The 22,102-nt window shown below is 45.0% G+C and overlaps 1 protein-coding gene across 1 annotated transcript in view; it reads right to left on the bottom strand.

The window, feature by feature from the left end:
* ARF3 (ADP ribosylation factor 3) overlaps positions 1-20,740 on the bottom strand; it is a 44,234-nt gene extending 23,494 nt beyond the window's left edge. The window contains exon 1 of the mRNA XM_040341175.1: positions 20,637-20,740. The gene's annotated coding sequence lies outside the window, so the exon portion shown is untranslated. The remainder of the gene's footprint in view (positions 1-20,636) is intronic.
* Positions 20,741-22,102: the final 1,362 nt, after the last annotated feature.

Below are 22,102 nucleotides of genomic sequence, written 5' to 3'. Positions count from 1 at the left end.
TTGGCTTACTTAAGTACATTTTGGCAAACTGTAGTCTTGGTTTTTTATGTCTCTGTTACATAGTCAGGTTGAAAAAAGACACAAGTCCATCCAGTTCAACCACAAAAAAATAAACAAACAAAATAAAAAACACAGTACAATCCCATACGCCCAACTCCATACCCACAGGAAGGCAAAAACCCCCAGCAGAGCATGATTCAATTTGCTACAGCAGGGGAAAAATTCCTTCCTGATCCCCTGAGAGGCAATCGGATATTCCCTGGATCAACTTTACCTACAAATCTTAGTACTAAGTACTAAGGTACTTAGTTATATTCTGTACATTTAGGAAAGAATCCAGGCCTTTCTTAAAGCAATCTACTGAGCTGGCCAGAACCACGTCTGGAGGGAGTCTGTTCCACATTTTCACAGCTCTTACTGTGAAGAAACCTTTCCGTATTTGGAGATGAAATCTCTTTTCCTCTAGACGTAAAGAGTGCCCCCTTGTCCTCAGTGTTGACCGTAAAGTGAATAACTCAACACCAAGTTCACTATATGGACCCCTTATATATTTGTACATGTTGATCATATCCCCCTTATTCTCCTCTTCTCAAGAGTGAATACATTCAGTTCTTCTAATCTTTCCTCATAGCTGAGCTCCTCCATCCCTCTTATCAGTTTGGTTGCCCTTCTCTGCACTTTCTCCAGTTCTCCGATATCCTTTTTGAGAACTGGTGCCCAAAACTGAACTGCATATTCCAGATGAGGTCTTACTAATGATTTGTACAGGGGCAAAATTATATCTCTGTCTCTGGAGTCCATACCTCTCTTAATACAAGAAAGGACTTTGCTCGCTTTGGAAACCGCAGCTTGGCATTGCGTCAGCAGTGGGGTCCTCCTGGGTCTCCTGCCATAGCGTTTAATTTCATTTAAATGTCGACGGATAGTTCGCGCTGACACTGATGTTCCCTGATCCTGCAAGACAGCTTGAATTTCTTTGGAACTTGTTTGGGGCTGCTTATCCACCATCCGGACTATTCTGCGTTGCAACCTTTCATCAATTTTTCTCTTCCGTCCACGCCCACAGAGATTAGCTACAGTGCCATGGGTTGCAAACTTCTTGATAATGTTGCGCACTGTTGACAAAGGCAAATCTAGATCTCTGGAGAAGGACTTGTGACCTTGAGATTGTTGATATTTTTCCACAATTTTGGTTCTCAAGTCCTCAGACAGTTCTCTTCTCCTCTTTCTGTTGCCCATGCTTAGTGTGGCACACACAGACACACCATGCAAAGACTAAGGCCCCTTTCAGACGTACGGACGAACGGTCCATTTACGGACTTGTAATGGTTCCCTATGGGATTGCAGACGTTAGCGGATGATGCATCCGCTATTGTCCGCAACCATCCGCGTCCGCAAAGATCCGCTTTTGCGGACGGAAGAAAACCCTATTTTTCTTCCGTCCGGCGGAACGGATTGGATGAATATGGACACACTGTCCGTATTCATCCGATTCCTCATAAGGGAGAGTGGAGGAGAGACAGGGCGGTCTCTGCACTGTGTGCGGGGACCGCCCTGTCCGCCGACAGCGCAGCGGGGATCCCCGCTGAGCCGACGGACACACACGGATCGGATCAATTACGGATCCGCTCCGTGTGAAAGAGGCCTAAGTGAACTTCTTTCCTTTTTATCTGCTTTCTGGTGTGATTTTTTATATTGCCCACACCTGTTACTTGCCCTAGGTGAGATTAAAGGAGCATCACATGCTTGAAACAATCTTATTTATCCATAATTTTGAAAGGGTGCCAAGAATTTTGACCAGCCCATTTTTGGAGTTTTTTGTGACATTATGTCCAATTTGCTTTTTTTCCTCCTTTTTTTGTTTTGTTCCAATACACACAAAGGAAAAAAACATGTGTATAGCAAAACATGTGTTTCTGCAATACTTTTCTGTGAGAAATACTTGATTTTCTGGAAAAATTTCTGAGTACCAACAATTTTGGCCATGACTGTATGTGTTTAAACCAATTATGCATCATTTACATGTATACATATATATGCATTAAACCAATTCAGTATGCAGTATCTATAAAGTGCTAGTGCATAATACAAAGTATATGCAACATACTAGAAAGGTGCTAGGATAAGGTGGCGAAAAAATAAAAAAATGCAACAATGAATGTCAATTAGGGGTGCCGAAATTAATCGGTGTCCCCGATGCGATTCCGATGCATGTGACCAGGAGTATCGATTGCCCGGGATGATGACCACAGCTCCAGGCATCAACCCGGTACCGTTTTTAGAGCTGGCAGTCTGCTTTCCAGTGATATCAACCGATGCGGCCAAAAGCCGCTCGATTGTTAGCCCAGAGGAGCGGGAGGGGACATTCCTCCCTCCCGCCACCTTCACCGCTCTGACCGTGCCTCCCACGCCCCTGTCCCCGCAAGCTCGTGCAGCAAAGAAAACACATACTCATGCCGCGCCTGCATATGTAAATGGTGTTCAAATCGCACATGTGAGGTATCGCCGCAATCGTCAGAGCGAGATAAATAATTCTAGCACTAGACCTCCTCTGTTACTCTAACCTGGTAACCGTAAAAAAAAAATGTAAAGCGTCGGTTATGGAGATTTTCAGGTATCGTAGTTTCTCGCCATTCCACAAGTGTGTGCAGAAAGACATTCACCTGTCCCACAATCCAGCGACATGGCCATCCGACCCCTCCATTCTCTCCCCCGCCTGTCCACGGCGCTGGCAATACTACTATAGGCATCCGCCGGTTGCGCATTTCTCACTGCGCTGTCCTGCATAGCTGGGCAATTTTCTGGGACCTGTGATGTGTCCCAGAAGATCTCAGGGAGGAAGGGACACCTAGGCGGCCCAAGCGGAAGTGGGAGCTTGTCGGTAATCGTGATGCATCGTGGAATCAAATCGCTTACCAGATAATCGTAATCGAACCGAATTGTGAGACCAGTGAAGATGCGCACCCTTAATATCAATATTGAAAAAATTAACAAAAATTACAAAGTATGCCAAATGAGTGAACAGTCTCTCCCTATGTGATTAACACAAAAGCAAACTTCACCAATATGTGAATCCTTCATCGCTCTCTCAATTGGACTCACCAGATAAAAAATTGGATATATCAATTGGAGCAACACACTCCCACAAATGGTCATCAATCACAGTTTTTCTCTCAACGATTACATCATGGGACAAACAATGAACAAGGAAGGAGGTTTCCATAGTGTAAATAATATCTCACAGGCTTGGTAAAAAACTATTTTGATTCCACTCACATTTCAAGAGTGCCTGCCCGACACTAGGGAGTAACATGCTCAGCTGTGTATAGCCCTTTCACCTTTAGACCTGTCATGGTCCTCAGCGTCCTGGCCTTGCTCTACATCTGTTTCGTCCTGTGACGTCTGCAAGGAGCAGCAGCAGCAGCAGGCAACTGATATTCATCGTTGCATTTTTAGATTTATTTCTGCGCCTTATCTCAGCAACTTTATAGTATGTTGCATATTGTTTCAATTATGCACTAGCACTTTATAGATATTCCATATTGGTTTGGTTTAACGCATATATATGTACACATGAAAAATGTTGCATAATTGGTTTAAACACATATGTACACATGTTGTAATTTGTAGTTTTCACTATTTTAGATTGTAAACATTTTTTTGCGTGTGGATTAGCACTATTCTCTACTGTTCAGACACCCTCCACACCTCACACCTCATGCACACAGGTACAATCACTACTTCCCTCGTTCAACCCCACCACTACAGACAAGGTCGCTAAATTACTAACTAATGTCCATCTTACCACCTGCGCTCTGGATCCTGTTCCCTCACAAATGCTACGTTCACCCTCTTGCTCTATTCTACACTCTCTTACCCACATCTTCAATCTCTCCCTCTCTTCTGGCATCTTCCCTAACTCTTTGAAACATGCACTAGTCAGCCCCATACTTAAAAAGCCCTCACTGGACCCGTCCAATCTTGACAACCTACGCCCCATCTCCTTGCTCCCCTTTTTATCCAAACTCCTTAAACGTCTAGTCTACAACCGACTGAGCATACACCTTGCTGACAATAACCTTTTTGATCCCCTTCAGTCTGGATTTCGTCCTCAACATTCCACTGAAACTGCTCTCCTAAAACTAACAAACGATATACTAACGGCCAAAACTAAAGGACACTATTCTGTGCTCCTACTCCTGGACCTCTCTGCCGCCTTCGATACGGTTGACCACCCACTCCTCCTCAAAAAACTCCACACATTTGGTCTCCGTGACTTTACTCTTCGCTGGTTCTCTACCTACTTATCCAACTGCACCTTTAGCATTACTTACAACTCTACTTGCTCCTCTCCTCTACCATTCTCTGTTGGGGTCCCCCAAGGTTCTGTTCTTGGACCCCTCCTATTTTCAATCTACACCTCCTCCCTGGGTCAGCTGATAACCTCCCACGGCTTCCAATACCACCTCTACGCTGATGACACTCAAATCTATTTCTCTGCCCCTCAACTCACTCCTTCATTTTCCTCACGTATCACTAATTTACTATCAGATATATCACTTTGGATGTCACACCACTTCCTCAAACTCAATCTATCCAAAACGGAATTTATTATTTTTCCTCCCCCATGTGCCTCTTCCCCTGATCTCTCTGTCAAAATTGATGGCACAACTATTAGCCCATCCCCACATGTCAAGGTCCTAGGAGTAGTCCTGGACTCTGAACTGTCCTTTAAGCCTCACGTTCAATCACTGTCCAAATCTTGCCGCCTCAACCTTCGCAACATCTCCAAAATACGCCCCTTTCTAACCAATGACGCCACAAAGCTCTTAATTCACTCCATGGTCATCTCTCGCCTTGATTACTGCAACTCCCTTCTCATTGGCATACCGCTACATACTCTAACCCCCCTTCAATCCATCATGAATGCTGCGGCCAGACTTATCCACCTTACCAACCGCTCTGTCTCTGCTACTCCTCTCTGTCAATCCCTCCACTGGCTTCCGCTCGCCCCACAAATTAAATTCAAAATACTAACTACGACCTACAAAGCCATCCACAATTCTGCCCCCAGCTACATCACTGACCTAGTCTCCAAATACCAACCTAATCGTTCTCTTCGTTCTTCTCAAGACCTCCTGCTCTCTAGCTCTCTCATCACCTCCTCCCATGCTCGTCTACAGGACTTTTCCAGAGCCTCTCCAAGCCTATGGAACTCCTTACCCCAAACTATCCGTCTATCTCCTTCTCTATTAGCTTTTAGAGGATCCCTGAAAACCCTCCTCTTCAGAGAAGCCTATCCTACCCACATCTAACAACTGTATTTTAACGTTTCCCACCTGATCACCCCCCACATCTACTACCCTCTTTCCACTTGACCCTGCCTTCTAGATTGTAAGCTCTAACGAGCAGGGCCCTCTGATCATTCCTGTATTAAATTGTATTGTAACTATAATGTCTTCCCTGATGTTGTAAAGCGCCGCGTAAACTGTTGGCGCTATATAAATCCTGTATAATAATAATAATAATAATATTCTGATCACTTTATACAGTTCACAAATATTTTTTTTTCTCAATTATTGGATTAGCAGCTGTTCATTTGAGCACACATCTGTGGCGCTGTTACTATTCATTACACTTCTCCCCCAACTTCCTGCAGTCTTTGTTTGTGTTGTGTTTATATTTGTGATCTGTAATTTTGCACACTGCACACCTTTTACACTGTATACAGATGCATGCGGCTGCATACACATTAACCACTTGCTTACTGGGCACTTATACCCCTTCCTACCCAGGCAAATTTTCACCTTTCAGAGTTGTCACTCTTTGAATGACAATTGCGCGTCATGCAACACTCTACCCTATGAAGTTTTTATTTATTTTTTATTTTTTTCACACAAATAGAGCTTTCTTTTGGTGGTATTTATTCACCACTGGCTAAGCAAAAAAAAAAAAGACTGAACAAAAAAAAAAAGTTATCATAGTCTGTTATAAAATTTTGCAAACAGGTAATTTTTCTCCTTCATTGATGATGCGCTGATGAGGCTGCACTGATAGGCTGCACTTATGGGTGGCATTGATCAGGAGGCACTGATGAGGCTGCAGTGATAGGTGGCAGTGATTGGCAGCAATGATGGGCACTGAAAGGTGGCAATGGTGGGCACTGGTAGGTGGCAATGTATAGCAGTACTGATGGACACTGGTATGTGGCACTGGTACATGGCACTGGTTAGCAGAAGTGGCTGTCATTGTGTGGGACCGCAGTCCTGTTTACATCCAACTGATAATCAGCTTTTTTTTATTCTCGTCACACTGTCATTGTGAGAAAAGAAAAAGCAGATTACCAGCTTCTGTTTACATCATGTGATCGGCCGCAGGGGGCAGGCGGGCAGCATGAGCATGGGGGGGATGTCCATGTACGCCCTTGGGCAACCTAACCTTTTGGCTATAGCGTGGGCATCAAGTGGTTAAAGTAACTATAAAACTTTACATTTTTTTTTATGAAAATAACAAAAGGTGGTGTATTTGTCGGACCAGCTGCAGTACACACACGCTGAATGTCAGCTGGTTTCTATTGAACAAGCCAATGCCGCCCGGCATTCGGCCTGTGTGTACGGGGCTTAAGTGTTACCAAACTGCAGCCTCATGATTTGAGATCTGCTCTGGGCTTTTATACCAAACCCCTAGGGCAGTGATGGCAAACATTGGCACTCCAGATGTTTTAGAACTACATTTCCCACAATGCTCATGCACTCTGCAGTGTAGTTGAGTATCATAGGAAATGTAATTCCAAAACATCTGGGGTGCGAAGGTTTGCCATCACTGTCCTAGGGCCTCTGCTTAGTTAGAAGGAGGCAACATTTCAAATAGGAACATTTGGAGCTGTAAACATTTGTTTTCCTGCCATGCAATCAGCCATGCTTTAGAATGATGGACATTTTCCGTGTACGATGCTGTTTGAATTGCACTTCTTTTTCACACAGGTGGCCCAATTGTCTATTGAAGTATGTTTATGTAACTTGTGATCTATGCAAGCTGAACCAATGAGAGACAGAGCTAAATGACCTGCAGCACCCGTCTGACGGCTTTCGTCAATGGCTAGGATAGCTGTGAGGAAAAATACACAAACGCTGAGTTAACACACATCACATACAATGAAAAATAAACCCAGACCCAATTAGATATTGGATATGCAAATATGTCCAGAATTATTGTACTGCTGTAACCTATCCCAAAGCAATGCTGTGCTATATGGATAAATGCACTTTACAAAAATGGCCAATTTCTGGACGAGCCTAATCAAACCCAACTCCAACCACCATTATTTTCATAGTTTATTCAGTAAATCTGCTGTACTAATGCCAATGCCTCAAAAAACAAATCAGCAATGGCAGCTGCCATACTTTTATCTTAATGGGGTCACTTTAAACCATCAATGTCTACCAGCAACAAATCTATTTCCTATTGAAGTAAGATATATATAAAATATCTTCTTTTGTATACATTCACACTCATACAATTACAAATGTGTAGGCACCTATGTACACACGTCAGTGGAAGCGATTACACAACACCTGGGTGTCATGATCAAGTGATAAGTCAAGGCTACCTTAGCACTGTTGTCATGTCTCCCTCCTTCCCTTACTATCAATATAAAAGACACATGCTGCTACAGAGAGTCTGAGTACTTTATAGACAAAGTAATAAAGAGCTATCAATGTCTTGGGTCACAAAATGAAGAGGTAAAGCTGATGCCATACCAGATCTTTTTCAAGAATTAGAAGGATGGCCAGCCACACCCATAACCATTGGGAATGAGGCTTGCTCTTGTGACATCCACATTATGGGTTATTTACTAAAACTGGAGACTGCAAGATTTGGTGCAGCTCTGCATAGAAACCAATCAGCTTCTCAGGTTTTATTGTCAAAGCTTAACTGAACAAGCTGAAGTTAGAAGCCGATTGGCTGCCATGCATGGCTGCACCAGATTTTGTACTCTCCAGTTTTAGTACTTACACTCAGTACTAGATAAACAAGCACCCTGCTCAGCACTCCTGGACTTGTCAACGGAAATTAGTGCTACAAATCCTCTGTAATGAATAAGCGCAGCGTCACTGTGTGAAACGCGTCTACCTGTACCTGTTTGCTGTCCTGTGGTGTTATTCATGTTACGGATTTTACAATAAAGAGATTCATCGCTACCTTGTGTGCAGACATCCATTCCTTTTATACAAATTCTCTGACAGGTTAGAAACATTCTGCTAGGGTAAAAAGATTCTGCTATAACATCATATATGGCTATGGTGAATAACCACTTGCTTACTGGGCACATATACCCCCTTCCTGCCCAGGCAAAATTTCAGCTTCCGGAACTGCGTCGCTTTAACTGACAATTGCGCGGTCGTGCGACGTGGCTCCCAAACAAAATTTACATCCTTTTTTTCCCACAAATAGAGCTTTCTTTTAGTGGTATTTGATCACCTCTGCAGTTTTTATTTTTTGTGCTATAAACAAAAAAAAAAACGCAATTTTGAAAAAAACACAATGGGCCAGATTCACAGTGAACTTACGACAGCGTATCTCCACGTACGCCATCGTAAGTCCGAATGTGAGCAGTCGTATCTATGCGCCTGATTCTTAGAATCGGTTACGCATAGATTTGGCCAAGATACGAGCGGCATAAGTCTCCTACGCCGTCCGAATTTTGGGTGTATATTTATGCTGGCCGCAAGGGGCACTTTGGTAGATTTACGCGTCGAATATGTAAATTAGGTAGATACGTCGATTCACGAACGTACTTGCGCCCGCGACGCCATTTACGTTAGGCTTACGTCCGGCGTAAAGTTACCCCTGCTATATGAGGCGCAGCCAATGCAAAGTATGGATGTCGGCAAGCGTATCTTTTTACGTCGTTTACCTAAGTCGTACGTGAATGGGGCTGTGCGTAGGTTACATTCACGTCACAGGCATTGGGGCTGGCGTATCTTATGGAGTAAATTCAACATGATACTGAGCATGCGCGCGCATGCGCCTTTTGTAAGGCGCGTCATTTACATGGGGTCACGATTCATTTACATACAACACGCCCCCTACCAGCCTATTTTGAATTAGGCGGGCTTACGCCGGCCAATTTACGCTACGCTGGCGCAACTTACGGAGCAAGTGCTTTGTGAATACTGTACTTGCCTGGCCAAGTTGCGGAGGCGTAGCGTAAATAGGATACGCTACGCCCGCACAAAGATACGGCCAGATACGTGAATCTGGCCCAATATTTTTTACTTTTTGCTATAATAAGGCCGATATGTATTGTTCTACATATTTTTGTTAAAAAATAAAAATCGCAATAAGCGTATAGTGACTGGTTTGCGCAAAAGTTATAGCGCCTACAAAATAGGGGACATAATTAAAGCGGAGGTTCACCCCTACAATATACTTTTTCCCCTTAGATTCCTGCTCGTTTTGTCTAGGGGAATCGGCTAGTTGTTTTAAAATATGAGCTGTACTTACGGTTTACGAGATGCATCCTCTCCGTCGCTTCCGGGTATGGGCTGCGGGACTGGGCGTTCCTATTTTGATTGACAGTCTTCCGAGAGGCTTCCGACGGTCGCATCCATCGCGTCACGATTTTCCGAAAGAAGCCGAACGTCGGTGCGCAGGCGCAGTATAGAGCCGAACCGACGTTCGGCTTCTTTCGGCTACTAGTGACGCGATGGATGCGACCGTCGGAAGCCTCTCGGAAGACTGTCAATCAAGAAGGAACGCCCACTCCCGAAGACCCATACCCGGAAGCGACTGAGAAGATGCATCTCGAAAACGGGAAAGTACAGCTCATATTTTAAAACAACTAGCCGATTCCCCTAGACAAAACGAGCAGAAATCTAAGGGGAAAAGGTCAAAAAATAAATTAATGGGTGAACTCCCGCTTCTTTTTTTTTCACTAGTAATGGCGGCGATCTGCGATTTTTATTGAGACTGCGACATTATGGCGGACACATCGGACACATTTTTGGGACCATTCACATTTATACAGTGAACAGTGCTATAAATATGCACTGATTACTGTATAAATGTGACTGGCAGGGAAGGGGTTAACACTAGGGGGTGAGGGAGGGGTTAAATGTGTTCCCTGGGAGTGATTCTTACTGTGGGGGGAGGGGACTGACTGGGGGAGGTGACCGATCGGTGTCCCTATGTACAAGGGACACAGCATCGGTCTCCTCTCCCTGACAGGAAGTGGATCTCTGTGTTTACACACAGAGATCCACGGTCCTGCTCAGTTAGTGGGCAATCGCGGGTGCCCGGCGGCCGCACGTGCATCGTGTTCCCAGTAACGCGACGGGTGCGGGTGCACGCGCGTGCCGCCGGCGTCACGTGTGCGCCCCCTAGTGGCTCGAAAAGACGAAGATGTCATAAGACGTCCTGTCAGAACAATGGAGCTATCGTGCCGCCGTCAATTGACGGCAGACGGTAGTTAACCACTTAAGGACCACCCCATGTACATATACGTCCACAATATGGCACGTACAGGCACATGGGCGTATGGGTACGTCCTCGCCTATTAGCGGGTGGGGGGTCCGATCGGGACCCCCCCCGCTACATGCGGAGGTCGGGTCCGCTCGGGGAGCGATCCGGGACCACGGCGCGGCTATTTGTTTATAGCCGCTCCGTCGCGATCGCTCCCCGGAGCTGAAGAACGAGGAGAGCCGTGTGTAAACACGGCTTCCCCGTCCTTCACTATGGCGGCGCATCGATCGCGTCATTCCCTTTATAGGGAAGACACGATCGATGACGTCATTCCTACAGCCACACCCCCAAACAGTTGTAAACACATACTAGGTGCACCCTAACTCCTACAGCGCCACCTGTGGTTAACTCCCAAACTGCAACTGTCATTTTCACAATAAAGAATGCAATTTAAATGCATTTTTTGCTGTGAAAATGACAATGGTCCCAAAAATGTGTCAAAATTGTCCGAAGTGTCCGCCATAATGTCGCAGTCATGAAAAAAATTGCTGATCGCCGCCATTAGTAGTAAAAAAAAAATAAAAAATAAAAATGCAATAAAACTATCCCCTATTTTGTAAACACTATAAATTTTGCGCAAACCAATCGATAAACGCTTATTGCGATTTTTTTTACTAAAAATAGGTAGAAGAATACGTATCGGCCTAAACTGAGGAAAAAAAATGTTTTTATATATGTTTTTGGGGGATATTTATTACAGCAAAAAGTAAAAAATATTGCTTTTTTTTCAAAATTGTCGCTCTATTTTTGTTTATAGCGCAAAAACTAAAAACCGCAGATGTGATCAAATACCACCAAAAGAAAGCTCTATTTGTGGGGAAAAAAGGACGCCAATTTTGTTTGGGAGCCACGTCGCACGACCGCGCAATTGTCTGTTAAAGCGACGCAGTCCCGAACTGTAAAAACACCTTGGGTCTTTAGGCTGCATATTGGTCCGGGGCTTAAGTGGTTAAGTGGTTAAGTACACAACGGCTGTGAAATAAATGGGAAGTGACGTCACTCATAGACTTACTATGGGGCTTCCATTGACAGCAACACAGCGAAGCCGCGGCTAACAGCTCAGTGTGGGATCAGAGGATCGCCTGTAGAAAAGGTTTGTATACTGATTTTTTCTTTTCAGCACTAGATTGGTTAGTGTTAGAATGTTGGTGGCTATAGATGCAGGGATTTTAGTTTTTGCACGGACTTCCACTTTAAATATAGTAAAGATCTGGTCAAGTACGGATATGAGATAAAGCTTTGCTAACAAATGATTTATTTTTTCATTTAAGCCCCTATTCATACCAAGCTGCACATTTTTCTGGTGATTTTTCAGAATTGTGTAGGATATTGACACTATTCCATGTGTCCTGGCAGCATATTCAGCAATCATAAGGAAAGGGGTGTACCACAGCTTACAGATAAAAGCCTCCTCATCCAGCATAGCAAGACTTTGCTCCTCCATTTTTTTTTCACTTTGATCGGGCTTCTTGGGTGGGAGGAAAGCTGAGAACAGTTGTCCAGGCAAGAAAAAACGTGTGCAGCAGATTTAGGGCCCATTTACACTTGCTTCGACTTCAACTGACATTAAAGCCTCTACTGCTTCAACGTGCTTTCTTGATGCCTCAGTGGTGCTTCTGCGATGCTTCTGTGGTGCTTCAATGATGCTTCGTTGGTGCTTTTTTGAAGCTTTAGGCTGGGTTTAAACCTCCAATGGATGCAGCTCGCAGCAGTGGTCTGGTGCACCCCTGTTCTTCGTTTCAGGGACCAATCAGGCCAAATATTTTTCTCTGAATTCAGCCCTGAAACGGAGCCAAAGACGCACAGCCTTCCTGTGCAAGCCGCTTCGGAGATATATGGGAACCGGCTCAATAAGGAGCTGGTCACAATCTCCAGTCATGCGAATTGGATGCGAGGAAAAACTGCATCCAATTCCCATAGGTGTGAACCCAGCCTCAATGAAGCTTGGCAGATGCCCTGTGTGTGTGGATATCTCATACCTGCAATTTCTCCAAAACAAAGCCTAGCTAAAGCTGAATTACAGCCTCTCAAAAGCTTCAGGTGCTTCAACCGAGCTTTGTCATGGACTTCTATGGAGACTTTGAACACACTTTGAAGCACCACTAAAGGGAAATGGGTTATAATTTTTGAAGCAAAGCAAATGCAAGGTGTATACAGGACTAGAGGTCGACCAATATTATGCAAATTCGGCCGATTAACACTGACCGCACCATGCCCCGTTGACCCACAAATGTTCTTCCTCCCTTCCTCACACTCCACTGCCAGAGCGGCATTTGACGCTTGCAAAAAACAATGAGTGTATGAAACTGACATATGTAACTGAATGCAGACAGAGAGGAGCTGTCAAAATTCAGCGTTGATGTCGGGGGTGGGTGGGACCCGGGGTGGGCCAATGGGATGGGATCTGGGCGGGCCACTAGGTATATGTGATCCCGCCCTCTTTCTTAAGCAGCCCAATCATTGGTTGGTGTTTGATAACTGCTGGGTCCTGCGCGCCCCGGGTCCCACCCCCCCCCCCCCTACATCACCGCTGAATATAAACAGCTGGTCTCTCTCTACATTCAGTTACATGTCAGTTTCACACAGTTACACTATATTGGCTCAGTGTGAAACCTGCCAGTGCCAATCACAGCCAACCAGTGCCACCTGCCAGTCCGATCAGTGTCACCTGTCAGTGCCAATCTGTGCCAACCAGTGCCATCTGAGAGTGCCACCTGCCAGTGCCAATCAGTGCCAACCAGTGCCACCTGCCAGTGCCAATCAGGGCCAACTAGTGACATCTGCCACTGCCAACCAGCGCCAATCAATGCCAACTGCCAGTGCCACCTGTCAGTGCCAACACCAACCAGTGCCACCTGCCAGTGCCAATCAGTGCCAACTGCAAATGCCAATCAGTTCCAACTGCCAGTGCAAACACCAACCAGTGCCACCTGCCAGCACCAATCAGTGCCACCTGCCAGTAAAAACCAGTGCCACCTGCCAGTGCCAATCAGTGCCACCTGACAAAAAAATTAAAAAATCGGCCATCAGTCGCCCTGATTTCTAAATATCGGCATCGGCCAGAGAAAATCCCATATCGGTCGACCTCTAAACAGGACTGTAAGCTAACCATTTTATTTAGTGACTGTAGCTTTGACTGGCATTCAGAGAGCTTTAACAAAGCGTAACCAAAGCCATGTTTTAAAGAAAGTGTAAACGAGCCCTTAGAGTAGCTTTCAATTAAAGGGGAGTTCCAGGCTTTTTTTATGTTTATTAAAAGTCAGCAGCTACAAAAAGTGTAGCTGCTGGCTTTTAATAAACAGACTCTCACCTGCTCCACGTTCCAGCAACGCGCCACCCGGAGCTCTGCTCCTCTCCCCCCCTCTCCAGGTGGCGCCTCCATTCCTAATGTGGGCACCCGGCCGTGACAGCTTTTGGCTTCACGGCCGGGCACTCACTGTGCATGCGCGAGCGGCGCTGCGCTCTGTGAGGGGTCAGGCGATCGCCTGGGACCTGTCACGTGTCCCAGGCGATCGCCTACAGGGAGGGGCCGCCGTAGGCGATATGATGTATTGCCTAAGCGGTCCCTGGGCGGAAGGAGGAAGTGGGACAGGAAGTCCCACTCCTACTGAAGCCCCCCCCTCCCCCAAAAAATGTACATGCCAAATGTGGCATGTAAGGGGGCAAGGAGTGGATTAAGTGGAAGTTCCACTTTTGGATGGAACTCCGCTTTAAGTCTATTATGCCAAAAGAATGCAACACTATTCCAAATAAAGCTTGTGTTTCTTTTGGATCTTCAAGCTTCAAGTGACTGTGAACACCCACAATAGTATAGAATAGGGTATTTGATGTTTAGTGTTGTTGCACATAAGTGTGTTTGGGGGCAAAAGTAAATGCTGTCAAAGAGAGGACTGCTGATCTCTTCCATAAGGATCCTTGTTATTATTCCCAAGAAGGAGAATGATCAAAAAAAAAAAAGCCATCTGTGACTGTGTACTCCACGTATGTGTTAATATTCAGTGAGCTCTAAACTCACCACAACTGTCACTGTAACTAAAAACACGCACATAGAAGTGCACGTTACAAAAACATTGAAAGTCATATTCATGCGGCAAGACAAGTGAATCACACAAGCCAAGGCATTCCAAGGAGGTTGTGCAGAGCATTCCTGTCCTTGGGAAGTGATGCCGGCATGTAGCAGACCTGGGCTGGATTAACAGTATTTAACTTACAGTTATGTAACTTTATGACACACGGATGAATAGTAACTGTGACATTTGCTGAGTGAATGAATTAAACACTTCATGAAATTTCCAGAAACATCTTGGCCATAAGACTGCTAGTCTGGGAGTGAAGTAAGTGTCTCATGTCAGCGTGGTTTCAGCAGACCAACATGAGGTTGCTTACTGGTCATGTGGGGGAAAGGTAATGTTCTTTATAGCCTGTGTATATGTACATATGGATTCTGCAATTGGCAGCATATATGTACAAAGGTGCAAGAGACATTTTCAAAACACACCTAGGTGCAGTAAACAACTGTAAAATATCACATGCAATCGCAATGGCAAGAAAGTCACATAAGAAGTTTAGAGTCGGATGAGTCTGCAGGTTGAGCCTTTGTCACCACGTAGAGATGTCATCAAATCAGGGCTGTCAGACACCCCAGACCCCAAAATAAAAGAGTGGGCAGCAAACCATGAAAGGTTTTTATCAGGAGGTCAAGTCAATTAGCCCCAAGTTTGCAGCAGGTCAGCTGTCCCTATCTATAGGTGATGTCACTAGGTCAGTGCTGGCAGCATGTTACAGTGCGACTTCTACTATGGACAGGTGTTATTATTGGATCATTGAAGGCAGCATGTGACAGTGCGACTTCTACTATGGACACCTGTTATTATTGGATCATTGAAGGCAGCATGTTACAGTGCGACTTCTACTATGTACAGGTGTTATTATTGGATCATTGAAGGCAGCATGTGACAATGCGACCATCACTATGTACAAATTATGTCATTAGGTCACTGCTGGCTCCATATTACAATGTGACTGTCACTATGTACAGGTAATATCATCAGGTCAGTGCTGGCAGCATATTACAATGTGGCCGTCACTATGTACAATGATGTCATCAGGTCAGTGCTGGCAGCATATTAATGTGACCGTCACTATGTACAGGTGATATCATCAGGTCAGTGCTGGCAGCATATTACAATGTGACCGTCACTATGTACAATGATGTCATCAGGTCAGTGCTGACAGCATATTAATGTGACCGTCACTATGTACAGGTGATATCATCAGGTTACTGCTGACAGCATATTACAATGTGAAGGTCACTATGTACAGGTGATATCATCAGGTCAGTGCTGGCAGCATGTTACAGTGCGACTTCTACTATGTACAGGTGTTATTATTGGATCACTGCAGGCAGCATGTTACAATGCGACCACCACTATGTACAAATGATGTCATCGGGTCAGTGCTGACAGCATATTACAGTGTCACTGTCCCTATGTACAAGTGATGTGTCATCAAGGTCAGTGCTGACAGCATATTACAGTGTGAGTTAGAGCTGCACTATTAAATCGTTAAAAAATTATGATCTCGATTCAACCGCCCTGACGATCTCCAATGCAGAGTTTGCCGATTCTTTCATATACCAAGTATCTTCTCACTCAGCTGTCAAAAGAAAATATCCAGCAGTCTGCCAAGTTCTTAACAGGAAACATTGTAACTAATGCTTCCTTCTTAGATCAAAGGGATAAACTTCTGTGTGTAAAGAAAAAAATCGGGCAGTCTGCCAAGTTTGTAACAACATGAAACATTGTGAAAAACGCAGTAACATATAATCAAATACAGGTAAATTGTTTCATTTTAATAAAACCTAATTTTGAAATCCTAGTACAGAAAGTAGGAAAGTAAAGGAAAATACTGGTGATATCCAAAATGTGTGTGTAAATAGCAATGCGATTAAGTGAAAATAGATTAATTAAATTGCTTGAGCAGCTGCGATAAAAACGCAGCTACCTAAGCAATTTTCCTGTATATGGGATAAACACTGAGAGCACCACCAGGACCACAGCAGGACGTGCCTTTGCCAGAGTGCTGCACAGTGGCATACACTGTGAATGCTGCAAACCCCAAGAGGGGGCACAAAACTGGTGAGTGCGGTCCATATAGGAGCACAGATTGGAGTGGATCACTGTGTGAAGCATAGAACTAGACGTTCACAGCAGCATGAAGCACTTTTTCGAATTTTTATTTTTATTTATAATTATTGGCACTTAATTAATTTTTTCTTTGTCATTTCTAACACCTTTGGAGTGGATATCACTAGCCTTTGTAGCACAAGGATTTTATTAAGGTGCACTATTTTATTTTATTATATATATTATTATTTTTTGGATCACTTGGAACTGCGTTTTTATCGCAGCTGCTCAAGCAATTTAATTAATCTATTTTCACTTAATCGCATTGCTATTTACACACACATTTTGGATATCACCTGCATTTTCCTTTACTTTTCGTACTAGGATTTCAAAATGAGGTTTTATTAAAATGCACCAATTTACCTGTATTTGATTGTATGTCACTGCGTTTTTCACTATTAACCTTTTGGGACCCGCGCTATAGTCAAATGACGGCTACAGCGCGGATCCCAAAATCCAAGTGGACATCAATTGACGTCCGCCCCTTTGCGCGTTCCCCCAGAGCGCGCAGCGGGGAACTGCTGTGCTGGCCGTGTCCCTTGGACACAGCCAATCACAGATCGCCGCGAACGGCCAATCAGAGTGGCCGTTTGCGATGCGATCTGTGGGGCCAATGAGAGATGATCTCATATGTAAACATATGAGATCATCTCTCATTGCCGTTTTACACAGAGACAGCGGTGCTGTCTCTGGAGAGGAGACCGATCTGTGTCCCTTGTCCATAAGGACATAGATCGGTCACCCCCCCCCCCAGTCACCCCCCTTCCCCCACAGTTAGAACTCTAATTAGGGTACACATTTAACCCCTTCCTCACCCCCTAGTGTTAACCCCTTCAATGCCAGTCACATTTATACTGTAATTAGTGCATATTTATAGCACTGATCGCAGTATAAATGTGAATGGCGCCAAAAATGTGTCAAAAGTGTCCGATGTGTCCGCCATAACGTCGCAGTCCCAATAAAAATCGCAGATCGCCGCTATTTCTAGTAAAAAAATAAATAATAAAAAATAATAATTCTGTCCCTTATTTTGTAGGCGCTATAACTTTTGCGCAAACCAGTCGCTTATTGCGATTTTTTTTTTTTTTACCAAAAATATGTAGAAGAATACCTATCGGCCTAAACATAGAGAAAAAAATAGATTTTGTTTTTTTAAATTGGGATATTTATTATAGCAACAAGTAAAAAATATTGTATTTTTTTCAAAATTGTCGCAACTGTTTTGTTCACAGCGCAAAAAATAAAAACCGCACAGGCGATCAAATACCACCAAAAGAAAGCTCTATTTGTGGGGAAAAAAGGACGTCAATTTTGTTTGGGAGCCACGTCGCACGACCGCGCAATTGTTAGTTAAAGCGACGCAGTGCCGAAAGCTGAAATTTCACCTGGGCAGGAGGGGGGTATATGTGCCCAGTAAGCAAGTGGTTAAAGTGGAGGTTCACCCTATAAAACATTTCTAACACTGCATCCAGCACCGTGCTGCATATAAAATGTCACTGACCTTTATTTTTTTTTCCCCGTAGATATCGTTTAGCCATGGAATTCACCGCGGCTTCCGGGTAGGGAATCCCGCGGGAGTGGGCGTTCCTATTGACATGCCAATCAATTGGCATGCTAAACGACGGCGCACACAGCGCGTCAAGACTTCCCGAAGGAAGCTCGGGTCGGCTCGGCTCTATTCGGCGCCTGCGCACTGGCGCCAAATAGAGCCGAGCCGAGCTTCTTTCAGGAAGTTGTGACGCGCTGTGTGCGCCGTCGTTTAGCATGCCAATTGATTGGCATGTCAATAGGAACACCCACTCCCGGGGGATTCCCTACCCGGAAGCCGCGGTGAATTCCACGGCTAAACGATATCTACGGGGGAAAAAAAATAAAGGTCAGTGACATTTTATATGCGGCACGGTGCTGGATGCAGTGTTAGAAATTTTTTATAGGGTGAACCTCCACTATTAAGTACAGGCGCCTGTAACACTATTTACCACGTCAGCACTGCACTTTAAAAGCTAGCGCCATTCCTACTTCCATCCTCTCTCAAATTATTATTTCACCTATGTGAAATAAATCAGGTAGGGGCAGCTGCTCAAATTAATTCATTAAGGGTGTAAAAACTCTATACTCACTCACAGGCAATATTTGGTCCTATTGCGCGGATTCTTTTTTCACTTTCATGAAAAATTGTAACTAAATTCCTTCTTAGGCCCCTTTCACACTGGGGCGGGAGGTGCGATGGTGCTATACCATCGGAATTTCTGCGGAATTCGGCCGCTAGCGGTGCGGTAATAACCTCTGCTAGTGGCCAAAAAAGGGTTAATACTTGGAACCCTCAAACATTATATATATTTTAGCAGGGACCCTAGGGAATAAAATGGCAATTGCTGCCATATTTCATGTCACACTGTATTTCCCCAGCGGTCGTTCAAATGCAATTTTTGGGGCAAGAATACACTCAATGAATAATAATAAAAAAAAAAACGAAACAGTAAAGTTAGACGAATATTTTTTGTTTTAATGTGAAAGATGATGTTACGCCACGAAAATCGTGAGAGAATCGAGAACTCTATTTTCTAAGCAAAAAAAATTGCGGTTCTCATTTTAGCCAGAATCGCGCAGCTCTAGTGTGAGTGTCATTATGTGATGTGTCATCAAGGTCAGTTTTAGAAGCAAGTTATTATGCGCATGTCACGCTGTACAGGTGATATCTTTACATTGATGTTAGCAGCTTGTCACAAAGTGACTTACGTACAGGTGATGTCATTAGATCAGTGTGGGCAGCATTTTAAGTTGTAACTGTGACTCTGTACAGGTGATCAGATGAGTGCTGGCAGCATATTACACTCTAAAGGGCACAATGTATAGGTGATGTCATCAAGACAGTGCTGGCAGCATGTTACACTCTAAAGGGCACAATGTATATGTAATGTCATCAAGGCAGTGCTGGCAGCATGTTACACTCTAAAGGGCACAATGTATAGGTGATGTCATCAAGGCAGTGCTGGCAGCATGTTACACTGTAAAGGGCACAATGTATATGTAATGTCATCAAGGCAGTGCTGGCAGCATGTTACACTGTAAAGGGCACAATGTATATGTAATGTCATCAAGACAGTGCTGGCAGCATGTTACACTGTAAAGGGCACAATGTATAGGTGATGTCATCAAGACAGTGCTGGCAGCATGTTACACTGTAAAGGGCACGATGTATATGTGATGTCATCAAGGCAGTGCTGGCAGCATGTTACACTGTAAAGGGCACGGTGTATAGGTGATGCCATCAAGACAGTGCTGGCAGCATGTTACACTGTAAAGGGCACGATGTATATGTGATGTCATCAAGGCAGTGCTGGCAGCATGTTACACTGTAAAGGGCACGATGTATAGGTGATGTCATCAAAGCAGTGCTGGCAGCATGTTACACTGTACTTGCACTTGTCACAATACAAGTACATAGGTACAGGTGAGGTCATCAGGTCAGTGTTGGCAGCTTGTCACCTTGTGACGGTCACTCTGTACAGGTGATATGTTGGCAATAACTGTGACTATGTAGAGAGATCAGCGTTGCCATCACGCCCCCTTCTGCCCCTCCAGTAGGACTGTGTGGTCCTGTGATGTAAGCCGTGTGACATGTGGACATGGTATGATGAGGAGAGAAGAGAGTGTGATGGAGAAGGCGGTCAGTGAATGTAAGGACTGGCCATCGTGTCACACATGTCTGGGCTCAGTTGTCCTGACATGGTGGCAGTCATTCTATACCGCCGTGTAGTGTGTAGCGGGGGTAGGTGCTCCTTGTGGTAACGTAAGATGGAGGTTGGTGCGGCTCCTGTGTGGGCGGGATGGATAGCAGCCTCTCTTATGAGCAATGGAAGCGATGGGGTCCCAATATCGGAGCCCGGACGTTCTACCCTCAGCTCCATCCATTCCTGCACCTACCTTCACCTTCCTCTTCTTCCTCGCCTACCGCAGCGACTTCTCTGTCCTCTCCGACCGGAAGCACCCGGCCCAAATCTCGCGAGATCTCCCTCCTCAGCACCAGTCTGTTCTATGAGGGATGCGGGAAGGACTCGCGAGACTTGACCTGGTTCCCACGGCAACGGATGCAGCAGCTCTCCTCTTCTTCCATTCTGCTGCAGGGATGAGTGGGCAGGAGGCCTGGTCCTCACACGAATCCCTCATCTCTCCCAATCACCCACACATCTCTGACAAGGAGGAGCGCTCTTCTCTTCTCATTACCCTACATCACATGTACATTACTTCTCAATGGAACAGTCCAGAGAGCAGGGCACAGGGAACGTGCTGACTGATACTTTTATACACTCATCTGTGAGGACATAGAATAAAGTCTGTCCTATACCTTATATAGATTACATTCTATACATATACATTCATCACTGCAAATTAGCTTGCTTATTTCCATGACCACGGTATATTCTCAGCCAACCCTCATCGCATTACTACATATCCTACTACACATATAGCAATATGGCTAGCTCCCTTCCTCCCTAATTTCCTTCCCTTTCCCTTCTTCTTCCCCTTTTACTCTCCCACCCTTCCTTCATTAATTCCTTCCCTTCCCTCCCTCATTTCCTTCCCTCAATTCCTTCCCTTCCCCTTCTTCTTCCCCCGTTCCTCTCCCTCCTTTCATAAATTCCTTCCCTTCCCTCCCTCCCTCATTTCCTTCCCTTCCCCTTCTTCTTCCCCTTTTACTCTCCCTCCCTCCCTTCATTAATTCCTTCCCTTTCCTCCCTCATTTTCTTCCCTTTCCCTTCTTCTTCCCCTTTTACTCTCCCACCCTTCCTTCCCTTCCCTCCCTAATTTCCTTCCCTTTCCCTTCTTCTTCCCCTTTTACTCTCCCTCCCTCCCTTCATTAATTCCTTCCCTTCCCTCCCTCATTTCCTTCCCTCATTTCCTTCCCTTCCCCTTCTTCTTCCCCCGTTCCTCTCCCTCTTTTCATTAATTCCTTCCCTCCCTCATTTCCTTCCCTTCCCCTTCAACCTCTCCCTCCCTCCCTTCCTTCTTTCTTTCTTTCTTTCATTCCATCTTTCCTTCCCCTTCGTCCTCCCCCTTTCATTTCCCTCCCTTTTTTCCTTCCTTCCTTCCTTCCTTCCTTCCTTCCTTCCTTCCTTCCTTCCTTCCTTCCTTCCTTCCTTCCTTCCTTCTCTCCTTCCTTCCTTTCCCTTCTTCCTCCCCTTTCCTTTCCCTCCCTCCCTCCTTCCCTCCTTCTCTTCCTTCCTTCCTTCCCTTCCCTCCCTCATTTCCTTCCCTTCCCGTTCTTCCTCTCCCTTTTTTCTCCCTTCCTCCCTTTCTCCCTCCCTTCCTTCCTTCCTTCCTTCCTTCTTTCCTTCCTTCTTTTCTTCCTTTGCTTCCCCTTTGTCCCCCCTTTCATTTTCCTCCCTCCC

This window comes from Rana temporaria, chromosome 2 (genome assembly GCF_905171775.1).
Source record: "Rana temporaria chromosome 2, aRanTem1.1, whole genome shotgun sequence".
Lineage (NCBI taxonomy): Eukaryota > Metazoa > Chordata > Amphibia > Anura > Ranidae > Rana > Rana temporaria.
This window is presented reverse-complemented; position numbering and strand designations above follow the sequence as displayed.